Consider the following 16,114-nt stretch of genomic DNA (forward strand, 5'->3'; position numbering starts at 1 on the left):
TCAATCCACTGAGCCACGCCAGCCAGGGCATTAGTGTTCTTTTTTATAGAGAGAAGGCATGTGAGGAAAAGAAGTAGATAAACATCAGTTGGTTGCCTCTGGCATGCTCACCAACTGGGGACTGGGCCTGAAAGATAGGCACATGTCCTGACGAGTGATCAAACCACTCTTGAGGACAAAGTTGAACCAACTGAGCTGTGCCAGTCAGGATGATTGTGGGAAATTCTTTTGCTTTTCTTTTTTTTTTTTTAAGATTTTATTTATTTATTTTTAGAGAGGCAAGGTAGGGAGATAGAGGGAGAGAGAAACATCAATGTGCGGTTGCTGGGGGCCATAGCGTGCAACCCAGGTATGTACCCTGACTGGGAATTGAACCTGCGACACTTTGGTTCGCAGCCCATGCTCAATCCACTGAGATACACCAGCCAGGTGTGGGAAATTCTTTAGGTAACTCTCCAGTGTTATTCAACCCCATCTGACTTACTCTAGAGAAAAGCATAATGAGCATGGTGAATTTTGGAAATCTTTTAGGAATTTCTCTAGCTTCGTTCAAGACCAGAGTGTTCACACAGAGGAAAGACATACGGGTGTAGTAAATGTAAGGAATCTTTTAGTTGTAATTCTGTACTCCTACTCCAGAAAGTTTCCACTGGAGAGAAGCCATATGAGTGTAGTTATTACGGGAAATGCTTTGGCTACAGATGTGTACTTATTCAACACTATAGAGAATTCATAGTGTTCTTGAGAAAAGCCATATGAATGTAGTGGCTGTGGTAAGTTCTTTAGACAAAGGTCTATCCTCATTCAACACCAGAGGGTTCACAATGGTGAAATGTGGAGGATACGGGCCAGCAGTATCCATCTTGGCTGCGGATGCTTGTCGAAACATGCTAAAAACATACACAGAGACAACCAGATCCTGTGGGGGAATAGGAACAGAAGGGCCACTCCTCATGTTGGGGAGCGCCTTGGCCACCCTCTTTTCTGGAGGGTGCCACTTGGCCACCCTCTCTCTGGTGGGGAGAGCACCTCGTTCCCCTTCTGGAGATGCTTTTTATTGGTTTCGTTTGAATAAGAATTCAGGTAAAAGCTCATTACTCATTGCTAGGAAGTAAGGATCCAACAATAGATAGCAAGGAAGTCTGAGGGCCTATTTTGAGTCAGGATCAAAGAGCTGTAAAACTTTAAAGAACAAACCTACTTCTTCCTTCAACCCTTCTCATTCAACTGAGAGCATTCTAAACAAAGCAGGTTTCACAGGATCTTACATATTCTTTCTTAGGCCTGATCACCCAGGGAACCCGCCCTTTTCAGCACAGAGCTGCACCACCCTGTCATTGTTTCAGGCTAGGTGGAGCAAGGGAAGTAAGGCTGCCAGGGGGTAAGGAGATTTTCTCCCAGACAATGAGGACTCAGGCTATATTACAGCTGAGGAGCGAGGGTCCATCACTACCTTTTGCTGTAGTCCCCAAAGTCCTTTCTTGGGGGCCTCCCACGTGATCGTGCCTGTCTTAGATCGCTCCCCTCTTGGGGAATCGTACCCGTCATTGGCTAACTGACCAAGCATTAGGGTTCAGTTATGAATGAAGCAGCAGAAGCAGCGCTCCTGCCAGGGAGGTAAGATTTTGTCTCCTTGCTGGCTTATGGTCCAAGGCCACTCCCTCAGCCTTAGCCTTGGTGGGGGTTACAATTTCTGATACCAGACAGGGCAGTTCCCAACAGTGAAATATTTTATCAGTGTAGTGAATGTGGGAAACTCTTTACCCATAAATCTGACTTCATTCCTCATCAGAGAGTTCACCCTGGAACTAGACTTTAATGAGTATAATGTGAGCAATCTTTTACTTGCAAATCTCATCCTAGACACCAGAGATTTGACTCTGGAGAAAAGTCTTAAATGTACTGAGCGCATTTTGTTTCTCTATATGACAATACTGGAAAAGCCTCCTTTAGAGCCATTTACATGATTTTATATCTCTTTCACCAGAACATACAGTGTGCTAGGTTTCTTAGTGCTTAGTGCTTAGGTTTCTTTGCAGGCCAGCACTCAATCCACTGAGCCACATTAGCCACAGCCGGATCCTCATTCTTGTCTTTTCAAATTTATTTTTTAGAGAGGGGAAAGAAACATCAATGTGTGGTTGACTCCCACCTGCCCACTTCGGGGGATCTGGCCCAAAACACAAGCCTGCACCTGAGACTGGGAATTTAACTGGTGACCCTTTGGTTCACAGGCTGGCACTCAATCCACTGAGCCACACCAGCCAGGACAGATAACTTTTTTTCTGACCCAAACCTCCCCAATTACCTCTCAAACTGACACCCATTTACCAATGGGCACTTGGGTTGCTTTCAAATCCCAGCTATTGTAAATTATGCTGCAGTGAACATAGGGATCCAGACATTCTTTAGAATGTGTGAATTAGTGTTTAAGGTTTCTTCTGATGTGTTCCCAAAAACGGAATCTCTGGGTCGTAAGGCAGTTTCATTGTTAATTTTTTGAGGTAACTCCACACTGTTTTCCATAGTGACTGCACCAATTTGTATTTCCCCACAAGGCACAAAATTTCCCTTTTCTCCAAATCCTGGGCTGCACATGCTTTTTGTTGATGTATTGATGATAGCAATTCTGACAGGTGTGAGGTGCTATCTCATTGTGGTTTTAATTTGTATTTCCCTGATTAGTGATGCCAGGCACATTGTCATATGTCTACTGGCGATCTGTATATCCTCCTTAGAGGTATCTATTAAGGTACTTTGCTTATTTTTCAATTGGGTGCTTTTTTTCCCTTAGTGTTGAGTTTTACAAGTTCTTTAAATTTTGGATATTACCCATTTATCATATGTATCACTGACAAATGTGTTCTGCTCTTCAACCAGTTGTCTTTTCATTTTGTTGATTGGTTTTTTCTTATGCCAAATCTCTTTAGTTTGATGTAGTTCTATTTGTTTATTTTTCCTTTTGTTTTTCTTGCCCAGAAAGATATATCAGATAAAATATATCTATGAGAAATATTTGAGATCTTACTGCCTATGTTTTCTTCTATGCTTTAACAATGGTTTTGATTCTAATATTTAAGTCTTTTACCCATTTTGAGTTGATTTTTGTGTACGATGTAAGGTGATCTAATAAATGTTCTTGTGCATAATTCCTGGTCAAGGGAAATTTTTTCCCAAAGACCTCTGTAAGCCATATTGTGAAATAATAATAATTATAATGTAATTATTATTATTGTAATATAATTATGTTATAATTGTGATTATATAGATATATATTACATTATCTATAATATAACATCCTTTGTTATAATTGTTATAGCATAGATAATGTAATATATATATCTATGTATATCTGCCACAGTTCCTGAGACAGAGCTCTGGAAACCCTTGTGTTTTCCTAAGTGATAAGAGCACTAAGAACATCTTTTGTTGTAATTGTTGCTCTTTATCTGGTTGTTGATACAGAGTTTCCAGATCCTTTGGAATTTCCGGGGTGATGGGAGTGTCTTTTGTTTTGAAAGTCATGTGACTCGGTGTAGATTCCTTGATGGCTTCTAGATAGGTGCTGGTCACCAGTAAGACTAAGCTAAGATCAAAAGTTTGTAACTTTTAGCCCTACTCCCATCTTTGAAGAAGAAGAGAGGACCTACAGATTGAGGTAATAATCAATTATGCGGTTTTAAGTACAGAGTTTAATGAACTTCATGAACACATCAGTTGGCTGGGATTGTGGTTCACTAACGGATACACCTGAGATTGGAACCCTCCCAGACCTCACCCTTTTCTATGTATCTATATTCTTTATTTTTTATTGTGTAATAAACTTGTAAATGTCAATGTTTTCCAATTGAAGAATTGCTAATTGCTAATTATAGTCACGACAACTTTAAAAACACTGGGTTTACATTATAAGTATATATATGAAATATGGTCTGGCACAAATAACACCTTTTTTATTACAAATTCTTTTATTACAAAATCATAAGTATGTAATGCTGTAACATAATAATATCATACTTAAGCACACATATGGCATTTTGGGTGTAATGTTCAAATCGCTGTCTTTGATGATAATAATAAATAATAAAACCACACTCAAGCTGGCATTACTTCTGGCGCACTCTGTATGTCTCCTAAAAATAACTAAAAATAGTAACAAAATTTTAGTAAAAGTTGTGAATATCTGAATCGGACTTGCATGAATAGAAGTTACACAAATCAATATGAAGAAAATATAAGATAGGCAAGATCTTTGAACAGAATCTTTATATAATAATACATGATTATTAGGCTTAGAAGTATCATTTAACATTAGTTATGATGAAATGGTACGTTAAAACTTCAATGAGAAAGCATAACAAACAAATTAACTAGGCTTGACCTCATAAAGAAATCACAGCCCTGGATGGTGTGGGTCAGTGGTTGAGTGCCAGCCTAAAAATTAAAGGGTTGCCAGTTCTATTCCCAGTCAGGGCACATGCCTAAGTTGCAGGCCGGGTCCCCAGTGTAGGATGCATGAGAGGAAACCATACACTGATGTTTCTCTCCCTCTCTCCTTTTTTTCCCCTCTCTAAAAATAAATAATTTTTTAAAAATCACAATACAAAGATTGGGCTCAGCCTGACTCAGATTTCAGTGTTTCTTGATAAAAATTATCTGCATTCTTACCTTGGCTGGTGTGGTTCAGTGGATTGAGTGCCAGCCTTCGAACCAAAGAAGTGCAGGTTCGATTCCCAGTCAGGACACATGCCTAGGTTGTGAGCCAGGTCCCCAGTTGGGGGCACACAAAAGGCAACCACACATTAATGTTTCTCTCCCACTCTTCCTCTCTCCCCCTCTGTCTAAAAATAAATAAAAAATATATATTGTGAAGAATTAACTGCTGTCTTGTCTTGTTCCTCATTACACTGGTGTTTCCTCAGAGCTTTTTCTAACATTGTTTTTGAATAAATACACAATTATTATTAATTAATAGCTCTCTGTGAATAGCACTTCACAACTTTTTTTCTGATCTATCAATACTCATGAACAAAAGTCCCAGCAATCACCAGAGAAAGAGTAGTCCTTCCCTGCAAAATGAGATGATGGTTTTCAGGTGCCCTTTTTGCACATGTGTCACAGGTGGGCACAGGTAACCAGGTTCTTAGTGATCGGGACAAAGGATTGAACGGAACACCCAGAGTTCATAAGAAGAGAACATGGGAGCAGGTCAACTCCAAGCAGAGATTGACCTCAAGGGCTGGAGGGACTTTATTTTTATAGGGCAGATCCTTCCTGGCTAGTTTTGTTGGACTGTACTGCGCATGTACAAATAGTTGCATTACTTTAAAGCTACTGTGGTTTCCCATGATCCTCCCCGATTGGCCACCAGGGAAGAGGGTCCCACAATGATACCAAATTAATCCCTGTTTCTCCTGGGGTCCCCCTGTACTAGGTTCACCTTTCCCTAAGCCAGAGAATTATAGGTCTCCATGCTAGAGATTGGTTAAAAAAAAAAGAGCTATTTATTCAAGCTATACAGACTAAAAGTAATGACCCAATGACCTCGCCAAAATCCCAAAGTCCCCTGAAACACCCACAAACACACACAGTCCCTCCTTTCCCCCTTTGCCCAGTCTGGGGTACCGTATCTCAGGAAAAGAAATAGAAGTCCGTGGCTTAGGCAGCTCTCGGTTTTTCCTAGTAATTTGTGCTCAGCTGGCAGGCCTTCCTTAGTTCCCAGCACCATTGGTTGTGTTGCCAGGATCTCCAGCTAAAGCCTCGTGGTGATTCTTATGGCTGCGGTGGGGGGAGGGGGGATCCCCCTTTCTGAGAGAGCGATGGCAGCGGTGGTGGCAGCAGCACCAAGAGGGCGAGCGTGGAGCTCATCATGTCCTGGCCAGAGTCGGTGGCTGTGAGGTTGGCTGAGCCAGAGCAGTGAGAGCTCCGGCGCAGCGCTCGGAGACCTGGCGGTGGCGGTGGCAGTGGCAGTGGCTGCAGTGGCAGGGTGGTAACCCAGTGCTCCCAAGTCACTTACTGGTGGCCCCTTCTCGAGGCCGCTGCTGCAGAGCCGGCTGGGGCTCAGAGCCAGGCGGTAGAGGAGCCGCAGGCGGCTGCATCTCGAATGGTGTCTGTGCCGCTGCGGGAGTCCCCGCTCTACTAAAGCCGCACGGTTCTCTCTCTCCTCATTGGCTGGGTCCTCCCTGCAATGCCACAGCTGCATGGTTCTCCCCCCAGTGGCTGCCACGTCTGGGTTTAAATCCCTGGGCCAATCTTCCTCGGTAGCCCCATTTCTGACTCCTCCCACACTCGGCCTCACATGCCAGAACTCATATCCTTCCAGCTTTACTGGCCTGCCATCATGAGTCTGGGCAGGCGTGGCCCCATGTTATGGAGCCAATCTTCTCTGAGCTCCCACGCAGGCACTGTAACTTGGGGGACCTGCCCCCCAGTTACATCTTGGTGGGGAAGTTACTTCCATTCCCCTGGCTCAGAGCTGGTCACAGCTATTTAACATATCTATGCAACCAGTTAAAGGTTATAGATATGTTAAATGACCATGCCAGAGGGTAGCTGCAAGGCTGTTGCTATGGGAAACAGCTCTCAATGGCCCTGCTTCATTTGTCCCTTCCCCCAACCCACACCTAGGGGGTGGGGGTGAGGATATCTTAAAATCACCTGGACACCTTGAGTTCTGGAACCCATTCCAAATCTCCATTTGGAGCCCCCTCTGCCTGCACTCTCCTACACATGTGCTCTGCCTGACAACATTGTAGTCACTATCTCATACCCAGAAAAAATTTGTAAGTTGCTCTCCACTTGGGAACTGTCAGATTCCTAAAGGAACTGACTATATAGAATAAGAAATAGAATATTGAGTACAATTAGGTAAATATTCTAATAGAATTAGAATATTTCTAATGTTCTAATAGAATTAGAATATTGAATTGGAAATACTAAATGGATAAACAATATTCTATAGAGTGGGCACTGGTTACTGAGGTTATATGCAGGAGAAATGTTCTCTGGGAACCAGAGGCAAAGATAACTCCTTGTCTTCCTACTTGAGGGTGGCTTAAGTCCTCTAAGTTATGGTTCAGACTGAATGCACAGATAGTTACAAAATCCATTGATGCTTTTTATAGGGAATCTGTCTGCGTGGAAGTGACAAATGTAGCTCAGCTCAGGTTGGGAAAACCAACAGGCATGAGGCAGCACACAGGAGCCAGGTCCACAGGTCAGATTTCCCATGGGAAACCAGGCCTGCATTGTACCTAGGCTGCTTTGAGGCTTGCTTTTGCTAAAACTCCTTCACCCTGAATTAAGGCAGCAAATGTTTAATGCATATCTTTGAAGTAACTTCTGGAAGTCTGTGCTAAACCCCCCAAGGACAGAGTGTAACCAGTTCAAACACTTTTTCCCTTGCATTTGCAACATTCTTCTTTGTTATCCCTAAGAAGTGGTCAGCAACATCCCTTCCTTTATCTGTAAAAGATAATCACCTAAGCAAACCTGTGCAAAAGGAATGAGGACCTTTGTTGATGTAATGCTCCCAGAAAAGCAGTTAAGCCTCTCCAGGCAAGGGTCGGGGGCCTCTCAATGCTCTCCCTTTTCTCCACAGGACTTCTACAGTTCGTGTGAATTTGTTTGTTGCATCCACAAGACTACAGACAGACACCCTTGGTCGGAATCCAAATCAGCTTTTGACTCCATGCATTTGAATGGCAGGAGATATTTAACACCTTCCATGCAAGAGAGGATGCATTTTGATTCTCAGTGAGAATGTATGTCAGTTTAGATTTGAAATAATACTTTATTGTCTCATAGCATTCTGTGCTTCACAGAGTCTGAAATAACGTCTCTAAGTAAATAATCAGTTAGAGAAAACACTCTTTAGAAACCTGAAATCTAAAGTCCTCATTCCCCGGTGTTACTCCCTGTGTCACAACGCCATTACCCCTTAGGTTCAGTGATAGGGAGCTAATGCTGCCTCTGTGGCTGAGAAAACTACATTACCCAGAGGGCAATTCGCACAGCACTGGCAAGCTTCGGCCCTCGAGAGCCGAGAAGGGCGCCCGGGCGCCCGTGGGTTCACACAATCCGATTAGGGCGGAATATCCTTCAGTGGCGGTCATTTTGAACTCTCTCGCCAGTTCTCCCAGTCTGGTTCCAGAAAGCTGCGCCTGCACGGAGCAGGCGCCGCGCGAGTAGTCCCTATGGTGCGGAGCCAGGTTCCACGCTCACTGGTTGCCTGACTGGGGCCTCTGAGCCTCGTAGCGTTCGCTCCACTCTCAGAGTGCGTTGGCCGCGGCTCCGCTGAGGCGCTCGGCTAAGGTGAGAGCACTCCCCACCCCCCAGTCCCTTCCCCGTATAACCTCGCCGAGCCCTGCAACCCGGGTGCGCTGCGCCCGCCAGGTCCTGCAGCCCAGCGTCGGCGTTCAGGATCGGGCGGCGCTCATGGGTGACACACGGTGTGACCGTGTGGGAGAGGGTGACGAGTTGAGTGTACGCCCTGTAAGACGCTCAGAGGCGTCTCCGAAGTTAAGATTCTAGGGAACCTGTGCCCCGTTTTGTGTCTAAACGTGACGGAGAACATGATGAAAAGTTATAAGTGAGGCGTTTTACTTTCATCATGGGACGCGGTGGCTGTGGAAGGTTGAACAGAAGAGGGACATTGACTGAGATCGGGTTGGAACGTTTTCCAAACCCTGCTAGAGAAAGGAGAGACCAGGACAGAAGAGGTGATAACAGTTGAGGACGGGAAGATGAATCCTGTAAAAAGTGGCGTGACTGGCAGAGTCTGCACTGAGCACAGAGGCCCTGAGGTAGTGCAGTCAGTGCGAGGGCACCTGACTCCAGGCCGGGCCAGGGTACTTAGAGTCCTGAGCCCGTGGGTCCTAGCGGTGGTGGCGAGGTTCTCAACAGACCTTTCTCTTTCCACAAATTCCTGCGACTGCAGAATCGCTCAGGGTACTGGTTTGTGGAGTTTATTTCAGGGCTCTGAGATAGAGGTGTCCTGGACTGTGTGCCATTCTTTCCACCCTTGGGATTAGGGACCTCGAACAGATGCCAAGCCCAGGGTTCTCGGTCCAGGTTTTGACTTATGTGAAATGATCGCTATTTTTGGCAGTCAGTGAAATGAGATGTGAGAGGACCTCCTCCCAGGACTGGGTACCAAAATTTGCAAAGGCTTGGAGGAGAGACTGAGCTGGTTCAGAAACCTGCAGATATCCTTTCTCATGGGAATTGGGACCAATAGGGCAGGAGTCAGGTCTAGAGGAGCTGTGTGACAAGTTGGCTGTGTATTCTGCAGGTGATGGGAGCAATGGGAGATGTGCAGCAGTGGAGACAGGTGATCTGACCCAGGTCTCATTGGGTTCCCTAAAGCTGCAGCATGGAGAAGAGTGTGGGTGTGAGGGAGGTGATAGAAGGACCAGGCAGGAGGCTACTCCTATAATCTAGGTGAGTGTGAAGAACTAGAAAGGTGGCCATGGAGGTGGGAGAATCAGTTGGAATCTGGGTGGATGATTTGGTGTGGTCGCCAAAGTTTTCTAACTTTGAGGTTGAGAGAGAGGTAGGAGTCGAATGACTTCATGGTTTGGTTTTAGCTGTGGGAGTTATGGAAGCATTATCATATGAGAAAAGGAAAACCATAGCTGTGGATATCAGAAGTTTATTTTTGGCCTGTTAACAGGTTATGAGATGTTTTAGAGAGCAGTTCATGGGTGTCTGGAACTGTGAGAAGTTCAGGATGGAGACTTCTCCAGAGGTTAGTGGAGGGTATATGGATCAGGGAGGAGCTGTAGTTCACTTTCGTATGGGGAATGCTGGTCAGGAAGATAATGGTAGCAGTAGCTTAGTAAGAACAGGGTGGGCCTGATGACTGGGTTTCTTATTGGGGCTTCTAGTTGTGGGATGTGGGTGTCACAACACAGGGTATGAATGGAAATAGCCATGTAGAGAGATGAGGAGAGAGTATGATTTGACAGGTGGCCATCACTTACAAGGGATGAATGGATGTGAGATGCATTGTAAGCCTGAGAGTATTTCACACAGGAGACTGGGGCTGGGATTCACTGCTCTAAAGACTCACCAGGACTTTGTTGTGACCCTTGATGTGGCCTGGGGTGTCCCAATCAGGCTGACAGATGAAGTGTAGGGGCATGTGTTCACCTGTGAGACTCATGGGGCATGGGGTACAGGGCAAATGGGGCTCACCGTGCAGTGAGAGTGAGGTAGAGAGAGGAAGGCTGAGAGTGGTACCAGGACATCAGGTGCAGCACCCGTGGAGGAGGTGGAGGAGGAGGTATGCATATTTGAGATCTGATGTGGTTCTGGATAGGTTAAGTTGAAGCAAGGAACCCTCAGAGAGGCTGGCTTTCACAGCAGGAATCAAGGTAGCTAGCCACTGTCAGTGGGGACCATCAGAGTCTGGGTAGTACTTGATCCTTGGACTTACTAACAGTAAATTTGGATTTACTGTGTTTTCTCTGGACTATATATGCTGAGTAATGAGTAGAGAGGCCAAGGCAATAACTGTGACATGGACAGGAGGAGGCTGGGGCTGTGGATGTGCACTGTGAGAGAGAAGTATGGTAGGAAGACCGAGGTGCACTTGGAAGCAGAGTGTGAATATATGACCCCAGGGCCCTGTCCTTGACATGAGAACGAATGAAGGATGAGCCCATATCTGGTGATCACTGGAAGAACTGATATGGGAAACCTTAGAAGAATTTGCTGAAAAAAGGGGTGTTGTGATTCTACATGCCCAGTCTAGAGATTAGACTCCATTTGTCTGTCCACGTGCCTATTGTTGTTAAGGGCCGATATAGTAATTAGTAGGACCTTGATGAGGTAGTGACTGATGGAAAACATCTACTGGGATGGGAGTGGGAGAAGGGTAAACAGAAAATGGATAAGGAAGTGTTGAAATTAGAATCCTGGGGAAGAGGCTGATCGGGGACACACTGTCCTCATCATGGCAGGGCATTGCTACCTTTGAAGTTGTGCCCATTGGGATGTAGCTGTGTGAGAGAAGTGTGGTTCAAAAAATTATGTGCTGAGGTTAGTAAACTGATGGCCTCAGGGTCCAGCACTGGAGTCATAGATTGAAGGGTGGCCATATTTTTTGTGACTTGGAGGGACAACCAGGAGACCGAAGGGTTGCTGCCTGACAAGACCAGTGTCAAATCACTCACACAATATTTATGGCCAACTTCTCTCCCTAACCTACATTTGTGGTATCCACTGTATTAACAAGATGCATTGTGACCAATGTGCCTGACCCGGGGCTCAGGTATCATCTATCCAGCCATCTTTCTACTGTTGTGGGAAGACACAGTATCAGAGGGAATATAAGGAGAGAGTGATATGGTTGGCACCAAAACCTGGTATCCTCCCTGATACGGGGAGTCGAGTGAGCAAGTAGATGTGGAGCGTCGGGGGTAGGAAGCTGATCATGGAATGAACTGTCCCCATTCTGACAGGATATGAACTTGGCAGATGTGGCCATTGCCTTCTCCCAAGAGGAGTGGAGGCTCCTTGTTGAGGCTCAGAGACTTCTGTACTGTGAAGTAATGCTGGAAGTCTTTGTCCTTGTAGCATCTATGGGTAAGACCTTTATATCTCTCATTGTGTTCTCAGGTGTTGACCTTCCTTCCCTATTTTCTCCAGAGGTAGTTTTGTGTTTCCCACAGCCTGACCCTTAGGCTCTGCTGATTTTCCCCACTTTCTTGTCATCTGTGTTGTGACTTCCAATGCTAAGCTGTTTGGAGTGTTCTGAGCCATGAACTCCCCAAGGAGTTCTAACACCTGTTGCCTAAGAAAGTGCAGAGAAGCCCTGGCTTGTGTGACTCAGTGGATTGAGCACTGGCCTGCAAACCAAAGGGTCACTGGTTCAATTCCCAGTCAGGGCACATGCCTGGGTTGTGGGCCAGTGGGGCGGGTGCATGAGAGACAACCACACATTGACATTTCTCCCCCTCTCTTTTTCCCTCCCTCCCCCTCTCTCTCAAAAAAATCAAATAAATAAAATCTTTTTAAAAAAAAAGTGCAGAGAAGTATCTGGGAGCAGGAGTCTTCCAAACAGCTAATATATTCTACCTTGTTTACTCTGTCCTTGGCAGGTTGACTATGTTTAGATCCATGGCCTCCAGTTCTGCCCTACTTTCCTTAGCTAATATTTCTTTGTGACTGCCTGTGTCTAGTCTTGGTCATTACTTATATTAACCATCGGCTGTTCTTGTAAAACTGCCCTTGAGGTATATATTTTTTGTAATACTATTTTCCATGAATACTAGTACATGTCAAGTTGCACTGGGCCAGTGCTACCTGATTACATCTGTTGTTTTTCATTAATACTCAAATTGTTCATGTTCTGAGTCTAGTACAATACAAGAGGGTATAAGGAGAACACTAGTTCTTTCACAGGGTAGACATTGCAGGACGGTCTCAGAGGAGGCCTGGCTATGATGAGTGCCAACTGGTGGAGGTCAAGACATACCATACCAAGAACCTATCCTGTGTCTAGTATTGTTTTGATGCAAGTGCCACTGGCCACACCTCATTTCTACCTGTGCTTTCCCATCCTACACTTTGCTGACTTGTTATTTCATCTGTGACTTCCTGGTTCCTGGCTACCTACAAGTTTGTGGCCTCTATGTATCACCCATTCCCCTGCAAGGCTCCTTCTGCAATATTCTCCAGCATTGACCAGTGCAAGTATTATAAGTTGCTCATACACCTTAAATAGTCTTCAGACACCAGCTACTTATTTACTGAATTTTATTAGGAACAGGACATAATCAATCTCCAGCACATCTTGCCCAGGTCACTGGTAGACAAGCCCTGATGAACACTGTTAGCAGAACATCAATTGGAGATCTGCTTCTTTTCCATGTGGTGCATGCCATGTTTGTGTCCTTTTTCTGGTGAGGTCTCTTTGTGATCTTTAGAGGCCCAGCATTGCAAAGCAGCATTTCATTAAATATGCCCTAAGTTCTCTTAGTTTTAGACAATCTCATGAAACTATCGTATTATGTCTAACACACCCTTGTTATATGTCTTGCCCCTCCTACCAAAGGCCACATCAATTTTCTCAGCATTTTTCTGTTTTCAGGTTGTAGGCATAAATGGAATATGAGGAGGCCCCTTGTGAGCAGAGTGTATCTGTAGGAGAGTCACAGGTGGAGGTTTCTAAGAAAGCTCCAACAACTCAGAAGACTCATCCCTGTGAGCAGTGTGTCTCAGTCTTGAAAAATATTTTGCATCTAACTGAGTTCCAAGCAGCATACCTTGAGCAGAAAGCATTCTTCAGTGATGTGTGTATGAGAGACTTCTGTTTCAGTGGAAACCTATACCAGCAACAAAGACCTGCCAGTGGAGAGAAGCCCTGGAAAGGATATAAGGACAAGGTCTCCTTTGTGACTAGGTGTAGCTTTTATGTATCAGGGGTACCTTTCATCAGTAGGGATATTGGGAAAGCCTTCCCAGCCATCTCAAGCTTTTTCCCCCATCCAGCCATTCCTAACACTGAAGAGCCACACAGTGGCAGTGAGAGTGGGCAGGCCTTTCATGGGAGAAAAACTCATCATCCATCAGTTGAATATGAAGAAGCTGCCAGCCACAGGCAGAAACTTGTTCAATGTGAGAGTATCTGTTCTGGAAAAGAGCTTTATGAGAATAGCAAAAGTGGGAAGGCCTTCAGACAAACTTTGAAACTCATTCCACATTGGGGCATTCATAGTGGAGAAAAGTTGCAAGATTGTAGTGATTGTGAAAAGTCCTTCAGCCAAAGCTCTAGCCTCACTCAACACTGGAGAATTCACAATAGAGAAAAGCAATATGAGTGCACTGTTTGTGGGAAATGCTTTCGCCACAAATTTGTCCTTGTTCAGCATCAGAGAATTCACACTGGTGAAAACCTTATGAGTGTAGTGAATGTGGGAAGTCTTTTCGCCTTTCCTTTTTTCTCATCAAAAATCAGAGAATTCACACTGGTGAAAAGCCTTTTGAGTGTAGTGATTGTGGGAAGTCTTTAGGACAAAGCAGTAAGATCATTGAGCACCATAGAGCTCACACTGGTGAAAGGCCTTATGAGTGTAGTGTATGTGGGAAATCTTTTAGTCACAAATATCATCTCCTAACACATGGCAGAGTTCACACTGGAGAAAAGCCATATGTGTGTAGTGATTGTGGGAAGTCTTTCAGCCAAAGCACTGGCCTCCCTCGTCACCAGAGAGTTCACACTGGAGAAAAGCCACATAAGTGTAGTGTTTGTGGGAAATATTTTAGCTACAAATCTTCCCTTTTTAGACATGAGAGTGTTCACAGTGGAGAAAAGCTGCATGAATGTTGTGATTGTGGGAAGTCCTTCAGCTGAAGCTTTAGCCTCCTGCAACACCAGAGAATTCACACGGGAGAAGAAGCCCTTTAAGTGTGATTGTAGCAGTCCTTCAAACAAAGATCTACTCTCATTGACCACTGGAGACTTTACACTGGAGAAAAGCCTTTTGTAGTGTAGTGATGTGGGAAGTGGGACAAAGCAGTAAGCTCATTGGTCACTGCAAAGGTTATACTGGGGAACGACCTTATGAGTGCATAAATGAGGGAAGCTAGACAAAGCTCTAGCCTTTCCCTGACACATCATACTTCATAGTAGAGCAAAACCTTATGAGTGAAACAAATGTGGAAAAACATGTGGACAAGTTTTTTTTTTTTTAATTTCACTTTAGATAGAGGGAGAATAGAAGGAGAAGAGGCAGAAATATTGATTTGATGTTCCACTTAATTATATATTCATTAGTTGATTATTCTGTGTGGCATAACCAAGGATCAAATCCTTAACCCTGGGGTATCAGGACAATGCTTTAACCAAGGCAGCCAGGGTTATGCAAATATTTCACTTAATCTGATATAAAGTTCACACTTAAGAAATGTTTCTATTAGCCCTGGCTGGTGTGGGTCAGTGGATTGAGTGCTGGCCTGCAAACTGAAGGGTCACTGGTTTGATTCCCAGTCGGGACACATGCCTCAGTTGTGGGCTGGGTCTCTAGTGTGCACACAAGAGGCAACCACACACTGATGCTTCTCTCCCTCTCTTTCTCCCTCCCTTTATGTCTAAAAATTAAATAAATAAATAAATAAATACAATCTTAAAAGAAATAGAAATGTCTTATCAGTATAGTTACTGTGGGAAATTCTTCATGAAACTCTCCAGTGTTATTCAGCACTGTCCAATTCATTCTAGAGAAAAACATGAGTGTTCAAATATGTGGAATTATTTAGCCATTTCTCTAGCCTCATTTTATACCAGTTTACTGTGGGGAAAGAAAGTGAGTATAGTGAACTTGGAGAATCTTCTTTTTTTTAAGATTTTATTTTTAGAGGGAAAGGGAGGGAGAAAGAGAGGGAGAGACATCAGTGTGTGATTGTCCCTCATGTGTCCCCTACTGGGGACCTGGCCCACAATCCAGGCATGTTACCTGACTGGGAATTGAACCAGTGACCTCTTGCTTCACAGGCCTGTACTCAATCCATTACACCATCCAGGGCTAAATGTGGAAAATCTTTTAGCCACAATTCTCCCCTCATTCTGCTCCAGAAAATTTATACTAGAGAAAAGCCTTAAATGTAACTCCTAATCTTTTCTTCCTTGGAAAACATTCTCTTCCAAAACCCTTACCTACCTACAGTGCAGGAGGCTCTTAATTTTCTAAACAATGAGGCTACTCAACCCTACAGGAATTGTTGGATGTCCACCAGCATCTCTCAGAGGGGACTAGGAGTGATTCTTATCCCTCCTTCAGAATGGAGCCAATTAGAGACCTACTTATCCAGTCCCCACCTATTTCAATAAACCCAGATGGACCATTAATAAAAGGGTTAGGCTCACAGCAAATCACATACCTCTCAATCACCTACACCAACAAGTCCAATATAATATTTGAGGACCAGTAACTTCCTCTGTAGATCTCTTTAGCCAAGCCTTCCTCTGCCTTAACAGCTGAGAATACACCGGGACCCTCAGGTGGATCCTCTTCTAATATATCTAAGAACTGCAGTCATTTGTCTATCCTATCTCCTCAGTCATGGGCCTCTTTGGATACTACTCCCTCAACTAGCCTAACCTACTACT

General features: G+C 44.5%; 1 protein-coding gene and 1 pseudogene across 1 annotated transcript in view; both read left to right on the plus strand.

Moving 5' to 3' along the window:
• The window catches only part of LOC114510901 (zinc finger protein 211-like), a 251,805-nt gene that overhangs the window by 122,179 nt on the left and 113,512 nt on the right, over window positions 1-16,114 (plus strand). The gene's annotated exons all lie outside the window — the stretch shown is intronic.
• LOC114510805 lies at window positions 11,434-14,975 on the plus strand (annotated as a pseudogene).

The sequence above is a fragment of the Phyllostomus discolor genome, chromosome 12 (genome assembly GCF_004126475.2).
Source record: "Phyllostomus discolor isolate MPI-MPIP mPhyDis1 chromosome 12, mPhyDis1.pri.v3, whole genome shotgun sequence".
In the NCBI taxonomy this organism is placed as follows: Eukaryota; Metazoa; Chordata; class Mammalia; order Chiroptera; family Phyllostomidae; genus Phyllostomus; species Phyllostomus discolor.